General features: G+C 40.7%; 1 protein-coding gene and 1 non-coding gene across 3 annotated transcripts in view; both read right to left on the bottom strand.

Annotated features, from left to right (window-relative positions):
* Positions 1-22,711, bottom strand: part of PARN (poly(A)-specific ribonuclease) — a 166,712-nt gene that overhangs the window by 58,050 nt on the left and 85,951 nt on the right. The gene's annotated exons all lie outside the window — the stretch shown is intronic.
* Positions 2,914-2,985, bottom strand: TRNAK-UUU (transfer RNA lysine (anticodon UUU)). The gene has a single exon. It is a non-coding gene; the product is annotated as a tRNA-Lys (tRNA).

Raw genomic sequence — 22,711 nt, forward strand, 5'->3', positions numbered from 1 at the left:
GTTCTCTTCCCCACTCCCCACCCCTGCAATCCATCTAGAGATGTGGAACCCTCTGAAATCTACATCAAATGTGACTCGCCTCTTCAGTGTCTCCAGGACACCCCGCATGTGATCTGTTACCACCAAAAAGGTCAGGAAAAAATTGCCAACACAACCTCCTTTAACACTCAGGCCAGCCTCCTTGGTGCCTGCGTGGAGCCTCACTGGCACTGTGTCCAGCCTCTATGGAGAGAGAATTGATTCATAACAAAAGCAACGAAATCTGCTCTTCAGACCACAGGTTGCCTTGGGACGATGCAAGGTATTCATTATAACCGGCAATGTCTGACTTCAGAAAAGTATACAGAAAGAATCACACGTTTCTCCAATGAGGAAATAAAGAAAGAATGACGAAGTTAGCCTTATTTTCCACATCAGTTTTACTCTTTGCCTTTGCTGACACTATGTGCCCAACGACTAATTTATTTCACTGGTGGGTTCTGTCTGTAGACCACACAGTAAAACCCTACAGATCACCAAACAGGCCAAAGGGGCAGCACAAAGCTGAGTAAGAATTACTTTGGTTTTTAAAGTCCCATCCCATCTTGGCTTTTAACATATTCATTCTACACTTGTATTATTTTTCTCCTTTTAAGTCACCAAACCATTTCCCTATAGGCTTCGGGAGTTTAGGAAGACTAATCCACCTCTTTATTTTCTTCATCCTTAAGTCTGTCTCCCTGTTATGGGAGGTGGTCGCTGCCATCATCAGTGGTCAGACCTACAGGCAGCATTCGGCTCTGACACAAGCACGTTAAGCTGCCAAAAGCAGCTGAAGCAGCTCAGTGTCAAACACATACATACACAGGAGAGTGGGGGATGGAAAGATAAGAGAGAGAGGGACGAAGAGAGGGACGGAGAGAGGGTCAGAGAGAGGGACGGAGAGAGGGTCAGAGAGAGGGACGAAGAGAGGGACGGGGAGAGGAAGGGAGAGGGGAGGGCATGCCTGCCTGAGAGGCGGCCAGAGAGTGAGCTTCTCCCATTCGGTGAGGAAGTGCTTTTAGAAGATGGCAACTCCCCAAATTCAGAGAAGTAACAAGTTTTTCACCACTCCTGAACACGTAAAGAACCTGTGAAATATTGTGCCAGCAGGAGAATAAGGCAGATTTTCTTTTTTAATTGATACTGGCATTGGTCAGCTTTCCTGTCTGAAGTTGTTAAGATCTCTACATTGTTCTGAACAGTCATTTTGTTTTCTACATCCTAAGGAGAAGTAAATGTAGATCTTTTTGTGTGTTTGGACATCCAATGGAAAATCGACTAGTTAGAAAAAGAGAGTCAAATGTTACATTTAAAAACACTTATATGAAAAAAGAAACTGGATACAGTGGCAAGTGTTGTTATACTGCTACACTTTAAAGCAGCGGTCCCCAACCTTTCTGGCACCAGGGACTGGTTTCATGGAAGACAATTTTTCCATGGACGGGGGTGGGGTGGGGGGTATGGTTCAGGCGGTGGTGCGAGCGATGGGGCGTGATGGGGCACGATGGGGAGCGGCAGATGAAGCTTGGCTCACTTGCCCGCTGTTCACCTCCTACTGTGCCGCCCGGTTCCTAACAGGCCAAGGACCGGGGACCTGGGGACCCCAGCTTTAAAGTATTTTGGAGTATTTTATAACATTACATCTTAAAATTCCCAATGGCTCAAGAGCTTCCGACAACACCAAAATGCTTAACACAAATTGGGAAATTGAAAAACAACTTTTGAAAGTCATGTACCGGTAGAGCAGAACACAGAATGCTTTCTGATTGATAACGGAGCGTTCAGGGATTTTAAAGTACTCTCTACTTTTATTTTTCCCTAGAAAAATATTATCACCCTTTAAACGATAACTCTGCAGTCCCACATCTAATGCCTCTAACATAAGTAAAGTCTCATTTTAAAGCATGTAAACTTAAGTTTAATGAATGAATTTACTTATCCTGCCTTTGCATAGCATTATGCTATGATTTTAATGACGAAAAATATGAGTATCTGATAGCAGCTTGCATGGGACAGAGCTGCAAAGCTCCACAAACCACGTTTCTGCAGGGCACTCACAGACAGACTGGTCCCGCACCAGGTTAGGGCAGCAGTTAGAGGCCTTCACCAACAGGAAATGCACAAGCCACACTTGCTTCTAAGGCTACAACTGGATCCTTCTGTCAAAACCAAATCAGCAGCACGGAGGTGCATGGCTATATACAAAACACTCAGTGAAACAGTCCACAGGTCTGACTCACAAATGAAACAATTTTGACTAATGTAAAAAAAGAACATGTTTTCAGTAACGAATCCCCCTCAGGACTTGATTTGGGAGGCAAACTGTCCAGCTTCTACCTTTAAATGATAGACAAATGAGAACAGAGGAGAGAGCGAATGTTAAGATTCAGGCAGAGGTGTGAAAAATAAAGGAGAAAGTCGTCTTTCAGAGCCAAGTTTATCTCCTACTCCGCCCTGAGTAGTCAGCCAAGAGCTGATAGAGGGCTTTCTCCTAAAGTAGGTAGAAAAAAATCCCCACCAGCTGGGGGTTGCCAGGCAACCTGCCACATTTTACTAAAGCAGGAGCAGTGAGAATCCCCAGCGGGCAGCTGGAATGCTGCGTAATGCCTTCTCCCAAGATCCAGGCGCACACTTGTCCCACAAGCCCACCCTGGGGCAGACGCACACATGGGGAACAGCTATCTGAGTGCAGCCTGAAAGTCAACGGACGTGGTGCAAAACTCACTCCAATCTCGGCCCGTTCTTCTCCAGCTCAGGCCAGAGCGCAGCCAGGATTCACTGCTGTCGCCAAAAAAAGCACAGGCAGACCCTGTAACTTGGTTCTCTGCAAGTCTGGACTAAATGCCGTTGGGTTTTTTTTTTGGCTGCACTGTGTGGCTTGCAGGATCTTAGTTCCCTGACCAGGGATTGAACCCAGGCCACGGCAGTAAAAGTGCCGAGTCCTACCCACTGGACTGCCAGGGAACTCCCTGTTGGGATTATTTAAATTAAAAAAAATTTTTTTCTTTTTGAGCAATTCGTGATTTAAAAGATTTTAATACAACTGTAGGAGCAGAAAGGCCCGATGGAATGAGTGTACACTCTGGGGTTGGAAAGTCCTACCACTGGGCTCCCACTTCACCTCTCTGGGCAACTGTTGCCTTGTCCTTGAGCTGAGGTGCTGTCCAGAGGTCATTTCAGGGAAAGCACCTAGTAAGGTGGAGTTGCAACAGTGTGTGTGCAACAGTGTGTCTGTGTGGAGAAAACCAGCAGGGAGGCTAAAGGTGAAAACCACGTTTAGTCAAAGCTACCCTTGAAAATTCCCTTTGGAGGTGTCATGCCAGCATCCGACGTGGCTGTTTTCCCCTCCAGTGTCAGAGCACTCCGCTGCTTCTCCTCTTGCACACCAGGCTTGCATGTGAGGACCAGGTTACTGAAGACACACGTGGGTGAGCACACTTAATTTCTAATCGGCAGGGGTCACCCGATAGGCGGGACTTGAGAATGGATATTCTCGTGGGAAAAGCAGATCCCTAGCTCCCATTTCATCCCCGACTCACTCACTTTCACTGAGTGGACTGACAAGCAAAACCAGTCTCACTACCGAGAAAATAATTTCCCCAATGAGTACATTTGAATTCATGCAAGTTTAAAAATTTTATGATGCTTCTCTAGTTGCAACCGAGTGAATACATAACCCAGGGCTTTGTGCCCGTCCTCTGAGCGCACAGACCCCAGCTAGTCCTTCTAGATAGGAACATGTTCCAGTCACTTTATGTCACCGCTGATACTTCTCCCAGAGAGAGCTTCTAACACAGCTATTTCTCTCTGCTTCCCAGCAGCCTGGGGCTTGCGATGACTACAAGCCACTGAATAACCATGGCTTGACGTCCCAGAGCATGGATTTTACTGGAGAGCAGGGAGGAAAAGTTAAATAATTAATCTGGTCATTTAAAACATTTTAATATTAAAATAAAATGGATGTATTATAGAGTGGAATTTTTCAAATTTGCGAGGATGGCTTAAATAAAACACGAGACTGCAGAGAAATGCCAACTCGCGCACCCCCCCGCGCTCCCCACCTCTCTCCCCACTGCACTGCCCCCCCAGGTGCCCTTGAGCATCCTGTCCACTCCCCTTTGGTGTTAGGGGTACTTTGTGGAGTTTAAGAATAGCCTCCTCCCACAGAGGCCCTTTGTAATAAATATTAACTGAATGAACGACCTATTCTTTCTGGTGTAGTGAGAGCACCAAAAGGGAAAAGAAACCCCTGCCTCCTCTTCTTGGCAGCCAGGTGGTAAATGTCATGTTCACCAGTGGTTTACACAAGACAACTCATACTCTCAACGTGCACAAGACACTCACGGACCTGTTAGTTCTTCGTGAATAGGAGCAATCCTGGAAAGAGCTGACCGGTGTGAGAAAAGGGTAATGCAGTTATCTGTTTTCTCCTGCGAAGGTGACAGAAATGGATGTACCGTGTATGAGCAAGGAAAGACGAGGGCAGCCTCAGCTGAGAGGGTGTGCTCTCACAGTTCAAATCAATCTGTCTGAAAGGGGTGATAATACCCCTCTTTCTCTGCATACCTGTGGTCATAATGGGAAGGTGGGAATCCTATCCTGTAAGCTCACAGCCTGACCCTCATTCACCTGACAAGTATTTCATGGCCAAAGTGAAGTGGTCACCTTGCCTCCGTCAGCTCATCTACCAAATGATCTGGACCAGGGACTGGGTGAGCTTCGAGCAGCAGAGGCCACCTGCCCCTAGAGCTGCAGTTACCACCTCCTGAGACTACATCCCATGTGGTACCCGCGCAGGCTCTGCTACCATCACTGTCTAGAGAAAACGGCAATCTGTTGAACGACTTGCCCAAAGTCCTGCAACTAGTATGAGGAGAGGAGCTGGCATTCAGCCCCGAGGCATCTTGCTCACCCTACCAACCAGGAAGAATGATGTCAAGGAAGCAACCAGGCACTCGCCACGTGGTCTGCTAGCTGTTCTCCAAAGCAGGGAACACAGGCGATGGTGTTGGTCCCTTCCATGTGCCATCTTCAGCAGACAGGTCCACTGACTGTCAGTGGGTGTTCTGTCTGAATGAGAGGGGCGCACCCTTTGACCTAGTATTCCTCTTTTGGGAAACCAGTCTATGAAAACAATCTGAAATGAGGACTAATTTTTAATGCACAAAGATGTTTAAGGATAAAAAACAGATACATATAAAACCACAAACATAAACCTCCAAAATGTTCAACAGTAGGGGAAGAGCTAAATAATTGCACTATTCAAATTCATCAAAAATTACGCTTTTCAGGGGGATAAGAACCAAGCAATAAATAATCAATAAATTCTCTCACTAGTTATTTGGACAAAAGTAACCTGAATGCCTACCTCACAGGCTACATCATTGATTCATTCAACAAATATTTGCTGATTACCTACTATGTGTCAGGTACTATTTTAGGCATTGAAAATACATTGAGAATAAAAATCTTCGCCCTCCTGGAGGGTGGTTATATGGGTGTGCTCACTTTGAGGTAATTCATTGAGTGATATACTAACGACGCGTGCACTTTTCTATATGTATGTTAAACCTACATTTAAAAGTTAAAAAAAGCCTGGTATCATGGAGTTTATATTCCAGTGGTAGAGTGCAGACACTAAACAAAAAAGTAAAATACATTGTGTATATATAGTGCTATGGAGAAAGAGAAAAGCGGGGAGTGCTGAGAGGGGAGTTGCAATTTTAAATAAAGTGGTCAGGGAAAGCCTTACTGATAGGATTGCCAAATAAAAACAGAGGACACCAAGTTAAAGTTGAATTTCAGATAAGCAACAAATCATTTTTTAGTATAAGTACATTCCATACAATATTTGGGCCATGCTTAGTTTAGGCAAAATCTGGCAACCCTACTTACTGATAAGATGGCATTTGAGCAAAACTCATTCCTAGTGGATTTAATACTTAATGCTTCTAAATAGGACACCAAAGGCAAAAACTATAAAAGAATAAATTGATAGTTGTTACTATGATAATATGTAAAGCTTTGTGGTAGCAAAATAGACTATATTAAGATGTATACAACAAACTGGGACAAATATTTGCAAAATACATAACTCAGCATTAGTCTCTCTAAGCTTCAATTTCTTCTGTAAAATGAAGGAGGAAGATGGTACCTGCATTTCATAAAATCGTTATGAAGATTTCAGAACAGTGTCTAGTAGCTAATAACTAACAGCTTACTAAATGTTAGAAATGAATAATCATCATAATAAAAGTGTACTCACAAATCAATAAGAAAAGTACACAACACACAAAATGAGAAGAACCAATTAAACTTCTCAAAATAATTCTAGTGTGCACTCTGCAGAACATAAACTAAAATCTGAATGGCATCCTTGCACAAGTATTACCCGTAGAATACTTGTTAATACAAAGTGGGAGAGCTACAATGGAGATTTCTGAGGCCACCATTTAACAAAATTATCAAACAAAACATCAGTAATAATGGAACAAATAGACAGTGTGTGTCCCTCAGTGTGACGTGCTAAGAGGACATCACCTATGTAGCCCTCCTGTCAGACACGTGTAATCCCAGGAGACAGACAAACCCGAATCGAAGGACACCACAAAACAACACCTGGTCTGAACTCTTCAGAAAGTGTTAATGCTGTATAAAAAACAAAAACAGGCTGGGGAACTGTTCTAGATTAAAGGAGATTAAAGAGCTTTGATGACTCCACTAACTTCGAAGATGAAGGAAGGGGACCAGAAGCCAAAGAATGCGGGTGGCCTCAAGAAGGTGGAGAAAAAGCAAAAAAACGGATTCCCCCCTCGAGCCTCTAGAAGGAACACAGCTTTGCTGACACCTTGATCTTAGCCAAGTGAAACCCATTTTGGACTTTTGCCCTCCAACTGTAAGATACTCCAACTAAACTGTAAGATAATCAGTTTGTGTCGTTTTAAGCTACCAAGTTTTTGGTAATTTGTCACAGCAGCAGCGGAAAACTAACACCAGGGTTTGTTTTTGTTTTTTTACAACCTGTAGAAGTTAAATTGTAGAAAATTGAGAGAAATACAAATGCTTCCCTAGTTATGCAAATGATTTCTGTTCACAGGACTGTAAAAACACATTGTCTAGCGTGTTAAGTTCTCATTTGAATTGCTTTTAACATCTTATTAGTTTTTTCATTAATTAATGAGTTGAATAAAATCTTTGACACTTGTTTAAAAAAAGAGAATTATGATGACTAAATGCAATACATGATTTTGACTTGATCTTGGATCAAAAAATAAAATAAAAAACTGTGAGAGACAGTGTTGAGACATCCGGAGAAATTTTATTATGGCCTAAACATTAGATCATATCAATATCATAAATTTACCTTAATAAAAAAGATAATAATACATATATATGTGCTTTTATATATATATATATATTATGTATGCATGTGTGTGTGTATAGGTGCAGAATGAGGGGGAGATAAAGCAAATGTAACAAATGCTGCCGTCTTACCTATAGGGTTATAGGTTTAAAAGTTTTCAAAGTAAAAAGTTAGAGAAAATATCAAAAATAAAATGAAAAGAATTGCTGATAAGAGCAGTTTTAAAAAGATAAATACCTAACACTGGACAGATTATAAACTGATATAACCTTTATACAGGGCAACCTGACAATATATGAGAAATTCTAATTTTTAAACTTCTTTTTTTAAACCAATTCTCTGGCTCTATCATGTTATAGACAGAGGCCAAATGAAATTCCAGAGATTTTATAATTTTGTATTTGCAGTTCCTCCTTTCACACAAAATTCTTCTGCCCAAAGAGGTTTGAGAGTGTTGTTAAAATTAAACAATGCATTAAAAATGAAAAATCACCTAAAAATTCTATAATAAGAATATTATTGAGTAAATTATGGTATATCAACTTGATGGTTTATTTAACTAATGCAGCTAGTTAAAATTTTTTCATAGAGTTTGTAGGGGAGCAAAATTTGCCACCCCAAAATGTGTCTATTTAGCATGAGGATTATTTTAAGCTGATTATTTTTAAGAAACAGAACCCTTAGGAAGTCTTTGTTTTTAACCTCTTCTCCTCCTTTAATTGCCTGAAAGAATTTGGATAAAGGGCCTGATCTAGGAAGAGCACTACCGCCAGAGATGTCTGCAAAGATATGGGCAAAGTGAGGTTGGGGGAACTCAGCAGGGCCTGGAGACCACAGTCCTGTCTGTGTCCCATTGTCTCTGCAGGGCCCAGCAAACGTTTGCTTACCAAACATTTATTTTCCCATCTCCATGTGAACTGCCTTCCTCCCCCTTTGAAGTCTCAAACCCCTACCCCTTTCTCCTCTTCTCAGAAGGCATATAAGCCTCAACTGCCTAACTTATCCTTGGGTCTCATGTTTCTTACAGAGCCTCTAGTATGTACGTAATTAAGTTTGTTTTTCTCCTGCTAATCTGTCTCGTGTCAATTTAATTCTTAGACCAGCCAGAAGAACCTAGAAAGGGTAGAGGGAAACTGTTTCCTTCCCCAACAAGCTTAAATAACTTGAGAAAACTTCTCAACAACTATTATTAAAAACAGAAAAAATTAAAGCATGCACAATTATACCCACATAAAATAAAGAGGCAAAATACTAAAAAAAAAAAAAAAAAAAAAAAAAAAGAAACCAACAGAATGTTATGATGATTATTTCTAGGTGATTTTATTTCATTTGTGTGTATGTTTCTCTCCAATTTTCTGTAATGAACATGTATTCATTTCATTTTTTAAAATACTTTTTAAAAATAAAAGACAAAAAATTTGGCATTCTTAGACTTGCAACACAGTGGAATATTTTTGTTACTGTAGTTACCCGATTAGACAATCTGAAAGCTGAGTGCAGGGAACACAGGCTCCTAGTCCCACAGTGCTGTGTCCTCTGTAATAACTAAGAGAGCCCTATTCAAAAAGAAAAATTTTTAACTGACCGTGGGATAGCAAAGTTTTTGATAATTACAGAGGAAGGTTATGAGCTATGAATATGTTTACACATACTATTATTTTTTTTAACATCTTTATTGAAGTATAATTGCTTTACAATGGTGTGTTAGTTTCTCCTTTATAACAAAGTGAATCAGCTATACATATACATATATCCCCATATCTCCTCCCTCTTGCGTCTCCCTCCCACCCTCCTTATCCCACCCCTCTAGGTGGTCACAAAGCACCGAGCTGATCTCCTTGCGCTAACGCATACTATTATTAATACGCTGAAAATGTTATACTCAAAAGGCTTGATTCGATGCCAGCAAAGACCAAATAAATTTTCTTTGAGACAGAGCAGTCTCAATATTTTATTTAATTAATTTGGTGTTTGGCTATAGCTCAACCTCAAAAATCCTAATCTAGGCTGAACCAAAATTCCACAATTCATTTCATTTTTAACTATAGGCTTAAGAGAACAGTTATCACAAACTAAATGAAAATCTCGATATCATTTCTGAATGTAGGCAAGTCAACATCTTAAGCTGACAACTTTCAACGTTCGACAGAATTTTAAAATTATTCTTGAAAGTAAAGTGTTCTGAGAATAATAAAATTATTCCGAGAATCCAGAAGGTAAAATTTTTAAAAGGCAAAATTTCCAAAGAACAAGCTAAATTATAAATAAATAAAATTATTCCGAAATAATTAAGTAAAATTATTCTCAGAAATAAAATAATCCACTTAGAAGACTTCACATACCTGGAATGACCTCTCAAGACAGCCATCTCCATTGAGAAAGGAACCTCTCCTAAAAGACTACAATCTGCCAAAGAGATGTAAACAACCTATCGATCTGCTTATTCGACCTTACTGATCAGTCCCTGGTGTGGCTTCCAGACAAGGTCCCCACCGCATGGATGGGCACTCCAACTTGTAGCCTGCATCTTAGAATACTCAGTCAGCTGGCCCTGCTCCCTCACAGAAAGCACAAACAGTGCACTTAAGAGTTACTGAATTGAGGGTGGAGAGAAGGGGAAGACCGAGCTTAATTCAATAAATATGACTTTCTGCATGATTGTTTAGTAATTTTTTCTTTGGCTATAAGTAAACAGATTATTTTAAAATGTTGTCATAAATGACAAAACAGTGTAATTACCAATACTTGTTTAAAAATTTTATTGAAATATAGTTGATTTACAATGTTGTGTTAATTTCTGCTGTACAGCAAAGTGATTCAATTATACACAGATATACATTCTTTTTCATATTCTTTTCCATTATGGTTTATCACAGGATACTGAATATAGTTCCCTGTGCTATACAGTAGGACCTTGTTGTTTATTCATCGTATATATAACAGTTCGCATCTGCTAATCCCAAACTCCCAATCCTTCCTTCCCACTGCACCCCCCACCCAAACCAGCCCCGGCAACCACAAGTCTGTTCTCTATGTCTGTGAGTCTGTTTCTGTTTCATAGATATGTTCATTTGTGTTGCATTTTAGATTCCATATATAAGTGATATCATGATATTTGTCTTTCTCTTTCTGACTTACTTCGCTTAGCATAATAATCTCTAGATCCATCCATGTTACTGCAAATGGCATTATTTCATTCTTTTTTATGGCTAATATTCCACCGTATATACGTACCACATCTTTATCTATTCACCTACTGATGGCCATTTAGGTTGTTTCCATGTCTTGGCCACTGTAAATAGTGCTGCTATGAACACAGGGGTGCATGTATCTTTTCGGATTATAGTTTTGTCTGGGTATATGCCCAAGAGTGGGATTGCTGGATCATATGGCAACTCTATTTTTAGTTTTTTGAGGAACCTCCGTACTGTTTTCCATTCCAATATGTTTTCTTATGAAGAGATATTTGGGGGATCAAAAATTTAAACACTATACCCCATCCATCACTTAAGAGAGCTATCAAATGTATGACAAATAATAAAGATAAACTTATATCATCATCATCATTATTGTTTAAAACCCACAAATATGAAGCTCAAATACTTGGTCAAATATCACCAACATCTAAGAGCATGTGAAAAGCGCTTTTATATGTAATATTAACACAAGTGTTAGGGCAAAATGTATTAAATCACAGAGATTTTTATAGCTGGAGCAAAAAAAAAAAAAAACAGCCTACAGAAGCAACTGTTTCAGGTAGAATCCTGCTGCATAGGAAGAAGTGCATTTCCCAACCCTTGGGGGAGGGTGTAAATATTTTTCTATTCTTGAAGGAATAAACATTTTGGCATCATATTTCTTTAGTAAAGAAGGAAGAATATGGTTAAATGTCCTTGTTACGTCTAGTCCCTAAGAAATGGGTTTCACAGCTCACCAGAGTTGAGATATACAACTTATCGTGCTAACATATTCCTCACAGTTTTCTTTCAGAGGAGAGTTTAAATCCTCACCCAGAGCCAACAGACAAACAAAAACACCCCAACAAAACAATGACCAAAACAACTGGTGGAAACATTCCTCTTCAGAAAAGATTCCCAGACACCCAGCAATTAAATTTAACCTGCTCAGCGCTGCTGCAGGCTTTTCAAGCATCTCTGCAGCTGAAGACTCTACCCACAGGGAAGAACACACGGCAGAGGGTTGAAAGAATATGTTCATTTGTGAGGAAAAGAAAAAGGTCAGGGCCATTTCCAAAGTATGGGGTAATGAGTTTCACCAAACAAATTTCAACAAAGGCTGCAGGAAAACCAAGTGAAACAACATATCCTCCTAAAGCTGTAAACTGCCATCCAGGGTAGCTTTTTAAATCAATACATATGCAATAGCCAACTTAACCAGTACTGTATTTTTCTAACATTTTCACAAATTCTTGAAAAAAATGAAGGCTGGGAAAATGATCTACTTAGAGATAATTAAGTGCCTGTATAGAACCACAAATTATGTAGGTTTTATAAAAATTCACTTTTTTAAAGCACAAAAAGAAAGATTAATCTGTATGATATGAAGATGATCAAGGCCTTAAAGAGAAAAGAAACAGCTGCTTAATCAAAATGACAAATAAGGAAACCCAAACCTTGAGCTGGACTTAGTTTCTTAATTTGTCATTCTGCTTTTCCAAAGACCATACCAGGTCACTGCGTTTTAAACCCAGGTCTTCACTGACAACCACAGAAGCACACAGCAGCAGACCACCTAGCTACCACCATCTTGGCACACGGTGTTCTGACTTGCTATGCAGACAATGCTTATCATCTAGCCAAGCTTGCTCTTCTGCTGTGCTAAACCAGGAAGGAGGAGAGACAGAAGAAATCTATACAGAGAGCAGAAAATGTAGAAAAGAACTGAACCACAGAGGGGGAAAAAAAAATTCACCAATGTCAAAAGTTCTGAATGCCACCTAATCATGGGGTTGCTCAATAAAGGTAGTTTCTGGAGGAAATTCCCTGGCAGTCCAATGGTTAGGACTCTGCACTTCCACTGCAGGGGTGCCGGGTTCAACCCCTGGTTGGGGAACTGAGATCCCGCAAGCCGCTCGGTGTGGCCAAGGGGGGTGGGGGGGAAAGGCAGTTTTTGGATCATTTCCCCTTCTTACGGGTCCCAAGAACACACAGAAATCAGATGACAAGTTCTTAACTCTTCTATTATCGTCAATCTATACAAGTATTTCCTGTCAATTGTACATTAGTCTTCCCTTATTTAAAAAAATAAAACAAAATTAAAAATTCACTGCTAGCTCAAACCCTAAAAGCACACAGCTTGCTTATCTCCATGAGTTGACACAGGATGATAAGTCCAAGGTTCTGTTATCTGTTAAAGGTCAAGGATGAAACAGCTTGGCCTGTTCTAGGGACGCAGCCTATACCCCACACCCCTAACGCCCCGCTCAGAAGTGAATGCCGTTGTTCACAAAGGAGAGGGAAAGAGAGTCCAGACACATTAACAGAAATCCACTCCAACTGCTGAGAAAACCCCAAGCCACATCCTATTTGATGGCTCATTAAAAAAGGAAAAAATTACTTGGGAAGTGCTCAAGCAGACGACGAATTCCAACACTAGTCAGAGAGGGAAGCTAATAATACATCACACATAACGTAAGTTTGAATCACCACGCTGAAATCATGACAAAACTATGAGACGAGATATCTTTGGCTCTCTTCTGCCTCCTGAATTATTAGGCTTAACAGATTCAAGTTGAGATCCATGTACTTAGAGGGTTAAGCGCATCTAGAAAGTAATTCCGAAAAGCCTTTAAGAGCTAAAAATAAGTGATTTTTCTTTTCTCCTCCTGGAAGGCATAAGTTAAAAAGCCACTAATTGTGTATAAAACACAGTAAGGCAAATAACATTATCTTCCACGCTAGAGGTAGAGCTGCCATGGAGTGGAGCACTTCCTAAGCGCCAGGCCTGCACCGAGTGTGGTACCAACCATCCTCTCATTCAGCCTCATCCATCCTGGGAGGCCGGCAAATGGGGCCTCCGTGAGGAGGAGGCTTGCTGACTCGCTACAGATGGATGAGCAAAGGACTATTTCAGCTTCGTTTTCCACAGGAGGAAAGCTAGGCTCAGAGAAGTCGGGATAAGCAACTGGCCAACACCGGTGAAGCGTGTTAAGGACCAGGCCCCGGAAATCAAAGTGAGGCCACAGCACACCACACAGGCCTGCTCTCTGCACTCTGCCTTACGGTCTCTGATATCTCTTTTTATCCATACGCTTCTACAAAACTTTACCTTTCCAGGTGAAACTAACAATAAAAGCAGTCATCTTGCTCATTTTAAAGAGTTTTTTTTTTCTTTCCTTTTTTTTTTTTTTTCTTATAACTAAAATAAATGCTTCTCTTCCAGGACCACCTAAAACATACTTTCAGAACTTCAGCAAATATACTATTAAAAATAAAAATATTACAGAACTGTAACCTTGCTAATAAATAATACAAATATGGACTATTTATTATATATATTCATTTTATCTGCGGTCTCTCAAAATCGCTATGAGGGAGCCATTTGTAGGCCATGACAAATGGGTCCCATCATTAATCATTCTAGTTCCCTGCTGGATATCCTGTAAAATCCTGTATATACCATATATACTGTGATACAGCACACTGCCTTGAGTTATGACCCAGCCTATGTGGCTGTGACTGGTACTACTGTTTAGGCAGCTCACTAAGAACAAAATCTGTAACTTGGCCTAAGGCCCTGCTTGATGGGGCCCTGCCCAGCTGCCCAGCTGCCCGGGCACCTCTCCCCCACTCCCTCACAGCGCTGGCCTTGCTCCCTCTGGCTGATAAGCCTTTGAAAAAGGTGCTGCGTCTGCCTAGACTGCTCCCCACCACAAAGCTCACACTCACTGCTCCTTCACTTGTTAGCTCAAAACTCTCTTTCTCAGGGAAGCCTCCCCTAGACTAGCTCTGTTTCTCCTGTTCTGTCCTCTCATCTAGCACCTTCCACACTTTATTAAACTAATTTCTGCCTCTCCCACTAGACTCCGAACTCCACGGGGGTGGGGTATGTGTTGCTCACCCACTGCGTCCTCAGCACCCAGCATACATGCACTGATTTGATAAACTGCTGAGAGCCTTGTGTGTGTCAGGAACCGTTATAGGCACTGGGGATCTATCATGGACCTCTGATTCTAATAAGGGGAAACAGACATGAGGAAGTGCACAAACTAAATGAAAAATCAAACCACCACAGTGCTTTGGAGAACAGTAAGGCAAGAAGTAGGGGGAGGTGTGGAAGAGTTACTTTCAAATGGAGTGGTAAGGCAAAGAAATGTGGGGCAATGATGTGACCGAGGTGAGGTGAGGGAGTGTGAATCACTGAATATGGGGGGAAAGATCATTCCAAGTGGGGGAAGCAGCTTGTGAAAAGGCCTGCAGCAGGAGTATGCCTGGAAGGAGCAGGCATGTAGTGGGCACTTGATAATGATGTTTTGTATAAATGAGACGGCACAGAAAAGCTACATAAGATCGAGCTGTTAATGATCACAGATGCCAAGGGGAAGCTAAGTTTTCATCATATAACTTCTCTGTTGGTAATAAAACACCATGTGGTCCACAGAACAAACACAGAAAAGCATCTTTACAAATTCCCCAAATCAACACTTACCTGTTCCTGACTGTCTCCTCAAACCAAACTTGCCTTTGTTATTGTGTTGGCCAAATTCTAAAACATATACTTGCTCCTGTCTCTCACAGCTCAGCCATAAGCAGCTCATACAAAACTTGAACCTAAGTACTTGGAGATGTTAACTTCCTTTTTAAACCAATGTCCCCAATACAAACATGAACTGGCTTTAACCCATCTCAGGTAGCAAATTCTATGGTATGTTTCATTGCCGTTAAATCACTAGGACTGACAAGTGAACTCAAATACATATACATGAAAATATTTTACTGCCAACATAATGTTTCTCCAGAGGTTTTAACAGTTTAAAAAAAAAAACAGTCAAAATGAGTAACAGAAAAGGATTGTGTTCAAATCCCATAGGAAGTTATTAAAAAAGAAGCAAAAAAATTATCCCTATGGCCAACGAAAGCATGCCAGAAAGACATGCCTACAAAGGGGATGAAAGCTGCGCCTAATATTTTGAAATAAACTGTAAAAATTTAAGAGAATGATATAATATATGTGAGAACAAAATCAGAACTAGAAATACTCAGAAATGAGGGGACGGTACTCAAGAAAACATGAGAACTCAAGAAAGAATTCAATATGAAAGAAATCATTTTATAAATGCAGACTAAATTAGAAAGAATACAAGAATGAATAGATGCAACATGCCTTAAGAGACAAAGATGATGAAAAAGAGGAAAAATTTTAAACCAAAAAGAAACAAAGAGGTTAAAAATGATTAGAAACTAAGTGACAGAAGACAAGCAAAGAAGATTCAAACAGATACAATAGCAGTTCTCATGGACAAAAACAAAAGCAATGAGTAGAACAATACTGAAAGTTAAAATTCATGACAGGGCTTCCCTGCTGGCGCAGTGGTTAAGAATCTGCCTGCCAATGCAGGGGACGTGGGTTCGAGCCCTGGTCCGGGAAGATCCCACATGCCGTGGAGCAACTAAGCCTGTGTGCCACAGCTACTGAGCCTGCACTCTAGAGCACGCAAGCCACAACTACGGAGCCCGTTAGCCACAACTACCGAGCCCGTGCGCCTAGAGCCCATGCTCCTCAACAAGAGAAGCCACAGCAATGAGAAGCCCACGCACTGCAACAAAGAGTAGCCCCTGCTCACCACAACTAGAGAACCTGTGTGCAGGCAGCAATGAAGACACAACGCAGCCAAAAATAAAAATAAATAAATAAATTTATAAAAATAAATAAATTTCATGACATGACAACTTTGCTGAGGTAACCAAAAAAACAACAAAAAAGGCAATACTGCACACTGAAAGGACACACCACATACCTGGGAAAACTGATTCAAAACAACCAGCCTGAAGACATATCCTAGTAAAACTAGTAGACTTTAAAGCAAAAAATCTTTGGGGCATCCGTTCAAAAAGAGCAAGTCATTTAGAAGGGAAAAAAGTCAGACTGCCTTTGAGAGAAGCACTTCAAGCCAGAAGAAAATGGAATATCATATGTAAAATACTCAAAGAGGGCTTCCCCGGTGGCGCAGTGGTTAAGAATCTGCCTGCCAATGCAGATTGAGCGCTGGTCTGGGAAGATCCCACATGCCGCGGAGCAACTAAGCCTGTGCGCCACAACTACTGAGCCTGCGCTCTAGAGCCTGCGAGCCACAAGTACTGAGCCCATGTGCCACAACTACTGAAGCCCGCACGCCTAGAGCCCATGCTCTGCAACAAGAGAAGCCACCGCAATGAGAAGCCTGTGCACCACAACGAACAGTAGCCCCCGCTCGCCGTAACCAGAGAAAGCCCGCGTGCAGCAAAGATGATCCAACGCAGCCAAAAAAAATAATAAATACATAAATAAATGTATTTATGTATTTATTTAAAAAAAAAGAAAATAAGAATTCCAGAAGCATTCTTCCCATAACTTCCTAAAACATGTACTAGAGAAAAAGCTTCAGACAAACCAAACCAGCTGAAGAAACATCATTATAAGTACTGATAGTGAGCATTAAATATATATTTACCTGTAAGACTAACACTAAATGATGGTTATAAGGGATAGAGTATAGTGCATATGGCTGATGGTTCTGACAATGTAGATATTAAAAGAGAAAACATAAGAAAAGGGAGGCATACAAGAAGAGTAGAATGTGCTGCCTTCTTTATAGTTAGTAATGGCGAGTAAAAGGGTATTTCCTCAAATCAGATGCAGAGGAGAGGGAAGGCAAGGAAAATAAGAGATTATTAGCTAATTTCAATATTGCTCATATTGGTAGGAAACCAATAAATAATGACTACAAATAGACGAGATTAAAATATTATCTAATGTTAGTTGTGGCAGACTGCAAAATGGCCAAAATTTCTTCCTTCTTTTTATGTACATCCTTTGCAGTGTGACTTTTCTGCTCTTCCCATCAAGAGGTGCAGTGAGTTTACTGCTCCCCTTGAATCTCAGATTGACATGGGACCTGCTTTGGCCAAAGGTGTTTTAACAAGCACAATGCAAACAGAGGGAACTTATGGACAGTGAAAAGGGGCATGGCTAAGGTATTACATAATGGCATTAGAATATGGTAGCCCTCAGGACAGAAATGTTAAATTGCTCTTTAAAAAAAAAAAACCCACAAAAACAATAAGCAAAACTTGAAAAAACATACTAAAGGGGAAAGAGAATAAATAAAACAGACATACAGAGAAAAACTATCCATATAAAAGACTTTTATACCTACATATATACTATAAAACAATGACAGAACCAAGGCCAAGCATTATCAGTTATATGAATAAATTTAAATGGGCTTAAACTCACCTATTAAAAGAAAAAAACTGATTGGTTAGCAAAGCAAAATCCAACTCTGTGCTGTATTATTGTGGTACTACTGTGATGTTATCTCCCAGATATCTTGGTAAATTAAAAAAGCAAAGTTGAAAAAAAAAGCAAATATAGATTACAATTTATCTAAGAAATAGAAGAATATAAATATGTCTACTTACCTGTTTATATTAAGAAAAACAAACAATGGAAGGATAAAGCACACACTTTTAAAAATAGTTACTTATAAGGGGAGGGAGAGAACAGGGTGGAGGAGACTGGGATAAAAACTAGACTTTTCTGAATACAGTATATCTTCTTTTTTAAATTTGACTTTGGAACCATGACAATATTTTAAATAATTACAAAATAATTGTATTTTGTAATTGTATTAAAAGAGATCCCTAAGAACTAAAAAGAAAACAAATGAGCCTAAATGTATCCAGCTTGGGGCATAAACTCACAGAGAGGGAACTAATCCAAAAGGCTTTAAAACAGCTATCAGATTGTACATCCCTCAAGGGCAACAGCTCAAGCCAAACAGAACTGCAAAAGTCTGAACTGTTCTGTATCACACTGGTAGTGATTGCACTGGTTGGTTATTCCAAGACTGCTGGGTATATACCATGAGATAAAACAGATGAATAATTATATGATACTCTACTGCCACCCTTCCCAGTATCACTGAGAACCAGGATTCTTGGTATGGGAGAAAGAAGATATATGTAAGACCAAAGAGGTTAAGTAAAAAAACTTTAGTCCTGATGCTGAGTCAGAAATGCCAGTTTGAACTCACGATGTACTTTTATCTGAAAGAAAGGAAGATGTTTTTCTTAGCTCTGTCTATTGTAAAGGCTCAAAAACAATGACCAACTCAGCACAATGAGCACTCTGGCACCCTGACTGTGGTCTTGAAATACCATTTTCCATGAAAAGTAACCAGAGCTCCGTAGAGGAGTGTTGACTCCAGGCCTGGGGCAGAGCATGTACCAGATGAACCGGGAAGGTCTTGTCTGTCACAGGGCAGGTCAAAAGGACTTGGCCAACCTCAAGAGGCTCTCACTTGCAAAGCTGGGAGAACTGGATCATTAGTAAGGGTTAAAACTGCACCTGGGTGAATTGCATTGTAGGTGTTTATGTGCCATTACGTCCATGAGTTCACAGTGATAGCAAACCAAAATAGCTAACTGACTGGTCACAATTGGACAATTCTAGTAAATCAACTCACTTTTTAAAAGAGCAATAAATGAAAGGAAAGAATCAAACACATATTCTGCTTTTCCTATACCAATTGTAAACCACATATAGCAGATAAGTGAGAGTTCCTCTTTATGAATGTATTCCAACAAATAAAGGAAACAGGAATGCCAGAATTACAGTATCACCCTATTGCAACCTCTAATGAAATAATGGATCTAGGTTAATCATTAACAGCTGTCACATCACAAAACGAGAGATACCAAACACCATGGGCTTCCCGATGGACAAACACAATGACACCTATGAAGGGGTCTTGCATCCTGACCAAATCAAATCTTATTTGGATCAAGCCTCTAGATTTAATAAGTAGTTTACAGGAAACAGGAGGACAGAAGAATATATAAGACAACACAAGGGGATACAATCAGTAAAATCAGGGCTGCAAGAAACTCTACAGGACAAATGACCCTGTTTTTTCAACAAATGAGAGAAAGAGAGCTACAGAATAAGAGACATAATAGACATTTCAACAATCACAGTGTGTGGCCCTTATGTGGATCTTGACTCAAATGGAAAAAGAAAAACTCACAACACTTGTGAGATAATTAGAAATTTTAACAGTAAGTGAATATTTGATGATGTTAAAGATTTATTTTTTTTAAAAGCAGTAATAGCATTGTGGCTATGTTTTTTTAAAAAAAGAATTTGTCTTTGAGAGGTACACTGAAATAAGAACCAGTGAATATGATATGGTGTCTATAATATGCTTCAAAATAAAACAAAAAGGGAGAGAGTAGGTATTGGTGGACATGAAATAGGACTGGCTATAATAGTACCTGAAAGGGGAGGGGGTGAGTACCCAGAAGGATTCATTATATTCTTCCATCTTTCCTGTGTATCTTTAACAGTTTTCCTCAATAAAAAATTCAACCAAACCAACAACTGGACTGCAGGAGCCTCTTCCCTCCCCACACCCCTCAGAGAGCCAACGTGAGTTTACCATGGCCCGAGACTCACCATTGTATTCCCCTGTCTGGTGACTATGCCACAATGGGTTACCCTCTGGTTTCCTAGCCTGGCTCCCCAAACGGCTTAATGAAGGTAAAAGATTTAACATAAATTCATTTCCACTTCCGTTGCTTTTCCAGCTCTCTCAAGCTGCTATAACAACACACTTTGACGAACCTAAATATCCCCTTTTCTTTTTCATATGGAAAACAAAGTAAAATAGAACATTTGACATGCCATAGACCAAATTCCTCTATTTTTTCCCCCAAACTCCTAATTTATCTGCCCCCCTTCTTCCCATCCCCCCTACCCCCACTATCCCCTTTGGTAACCATAAATCTTTCTATGTCTGTGAGTCTACTTCTGTTTTGTAAATAAGTTCATTTATATAATTTTTTTTAGATTCCACATGTAAGTGATACCATATTGATATCACTTATATGTCAAATTCCTCTAATTTTATTTTTCTGGGATAATTAAGATGAGGTCTAAGCATAAGCTAAGACATCTCGACCAGAATTTGGCCCCTTTGGAACTTTCACTCTCATGGAGAGAAGGAGTTCAAACGATAAACAGAGCAAAGGTATCCCCAAACTCAAGATTTTGTGGCTGTTCTCTGAAAGCAAACCAGGGTTGCCAAAAAATTCAATGAACCATAGGTCCCATCCCCCCGCCCCCAATCCTCCAGCCTGGCAAACATCTGACACGTGGTATAATCTGGATGGAGTCACGCATCAGTAAATGAACACAAGACACCACACCAATCAGTTCACACCAACAGAGAAATGTGGCTGCTTTCCACTTGGAATACGTGTTAAATAATACAAAAGAGCTAAGTCCGAGGTAAAAGCAGTCCCCCAGGTAAGGACAAGAAAGGCCTGGGGCTTCCCTGGTGGCGCAGTGGTTGAGAATCTGCCTGCCGATGCAGGGGACACGGGTTCGAGCCCTGGTCCAGGAAGATCCCACATGCCGCGGAGCAACTAGGCCCGTGAGCCACAACTACTGAGCCTGCGCGTCTGGAGCCTGTGCTCCGCAACAAGAGAGGCCGCGACAGTGAGAGGCTCGCGCACCGCGATGAAAAGTGGCCCCCACTCGCCGCAACTAGAGAAAGCCCTCGCACAGAAACGAAGACCCAACACGGCCAAAAAAAAAAAAAGAAAGGCCTAACACCAACATTACAGAAAGATCTTCAGCCACAGACGGGTGGGGCAGGGTGCCGAGCCCGGTGCAGAAACGCAGAGCCTCCTCCCACCAGAACTGCAGGGAGCACTCAAGAAAGGAAACCAAGACTTTTTTTCTTTTTTTTTTAACGTACAGCTGAGCTTAAAGGGAAGAAAAAGAAATCCTCAGGTGTCAGAAATGAGCGAGAATGAGCAAGAACTTGAAGCCAGGGGTTAAGAGCAAGAGCAGGCTGGGGCAGCCCCAGGGAGGATGAGACCTGGGCACAGGCCCCAACAGCCGGAAGCCAGAGACTCAGACACGGTTTCAGGCCCGTGTGGGGCAAGAAGCAGGACTGAGGGTCCTGCACAGAGCTGGGCACATAAAAGAGACTCACCAACTGGCCTGGAGATGTGGCAACCAAGTCTGTCCCTGCCTAAGGCCGTGGGTGGGAAGAGAAAAGTCTGTAAGAGAAATCACACCTCAAGCCTGCTCCACAAGGGGGTGTTAAGAACAAAGAAGCAAGCATGGTGAATAGCAAAGATAACTTGACCAAATTCACCTTCTAAAAGACAGAGATTCTCTGATTGAAGAAAAGCAAGTGTGCACCTATTTACTATTCACAAAAGACACATCTAAAGCGACGCAGAAAGGCTGCAAGTAAGAGGCTAGAAAAGATATGAAGCAAATACTAACCAAAAGGGGAAAATTTGGGTCCGATTAAGTTATATCAGACAAAATTGAGTTCAGGGCAACAACAACAACAAACCACTAATTAGAACAATAAGACTAACCTGCCCCAAACCAAAAACCGACAGAATTATAAGCCAACAATTTCAAAACCACAGTAGGAGCTAAAAAAAAACCCCCCAAATCCCAATTATAAACTTATAGATCAAGCAAAGGAAAATAATGAGTAAATAAATAAAAGATTAGAATCACATATTTAACAAGCTTGATCTGGACGTATGGAAGGAACCCTATACTTCAAGATTGGAAAACTGTACTCTCCTTTCAAACACACTTGGAATATTCATAAAAACTGACCAGGTCACAGAGCAAGACTCAACAAATATCATGGACTATCTTAACCACATTCTCTAACGTGAAGTCATAAAACCAGAAACTCTATGGTGGGGACTGGGGTGCAAAGAAAAATAATCTCCACTTTCTGCCCCTTTCCTCTGAGCACAGAGAATCTACCCTCCCACTAACCCAAACTTAATATTGTATGTGTGTAGGGAGTGAGCTGGCTTAGGAAAAGCTATACATTTCTGGAGAACATGAATGATTATGCCACTTAATATCAAAGACAGAGTAGTAGCTAACTGCCCGGCCAAACAGAACCTGCTTGACGCTGTGTGCCTCCTAGGAGTGATGCAAGGATTAGGGAGATAAAGGACTAAGTCATTCAGGGGAGCCCAGATACAACACGGTAGTTGATTCTAACCTGTGAGTTTTAGTTAAGTTCTCCTTTTTTTAGCCTAAGAAATTGAAAACATT

The sequence above is a fragment of the Balaenoptera ricei genome, chromosome 15, assembly GCF_028023285.1.
Source record: "Balaenoptera ricei isolate mBalRic1 chromosome 15, mBalRic1.hap2, whole genome shotgun sequence".
Classification (NCBI taxonomy): Eukaryota; Metazoa; Chordata; class Mammalia; order Artiodactyla; family Balaenopteridae; genus Balaenoptera; species Balaenoptera ricei.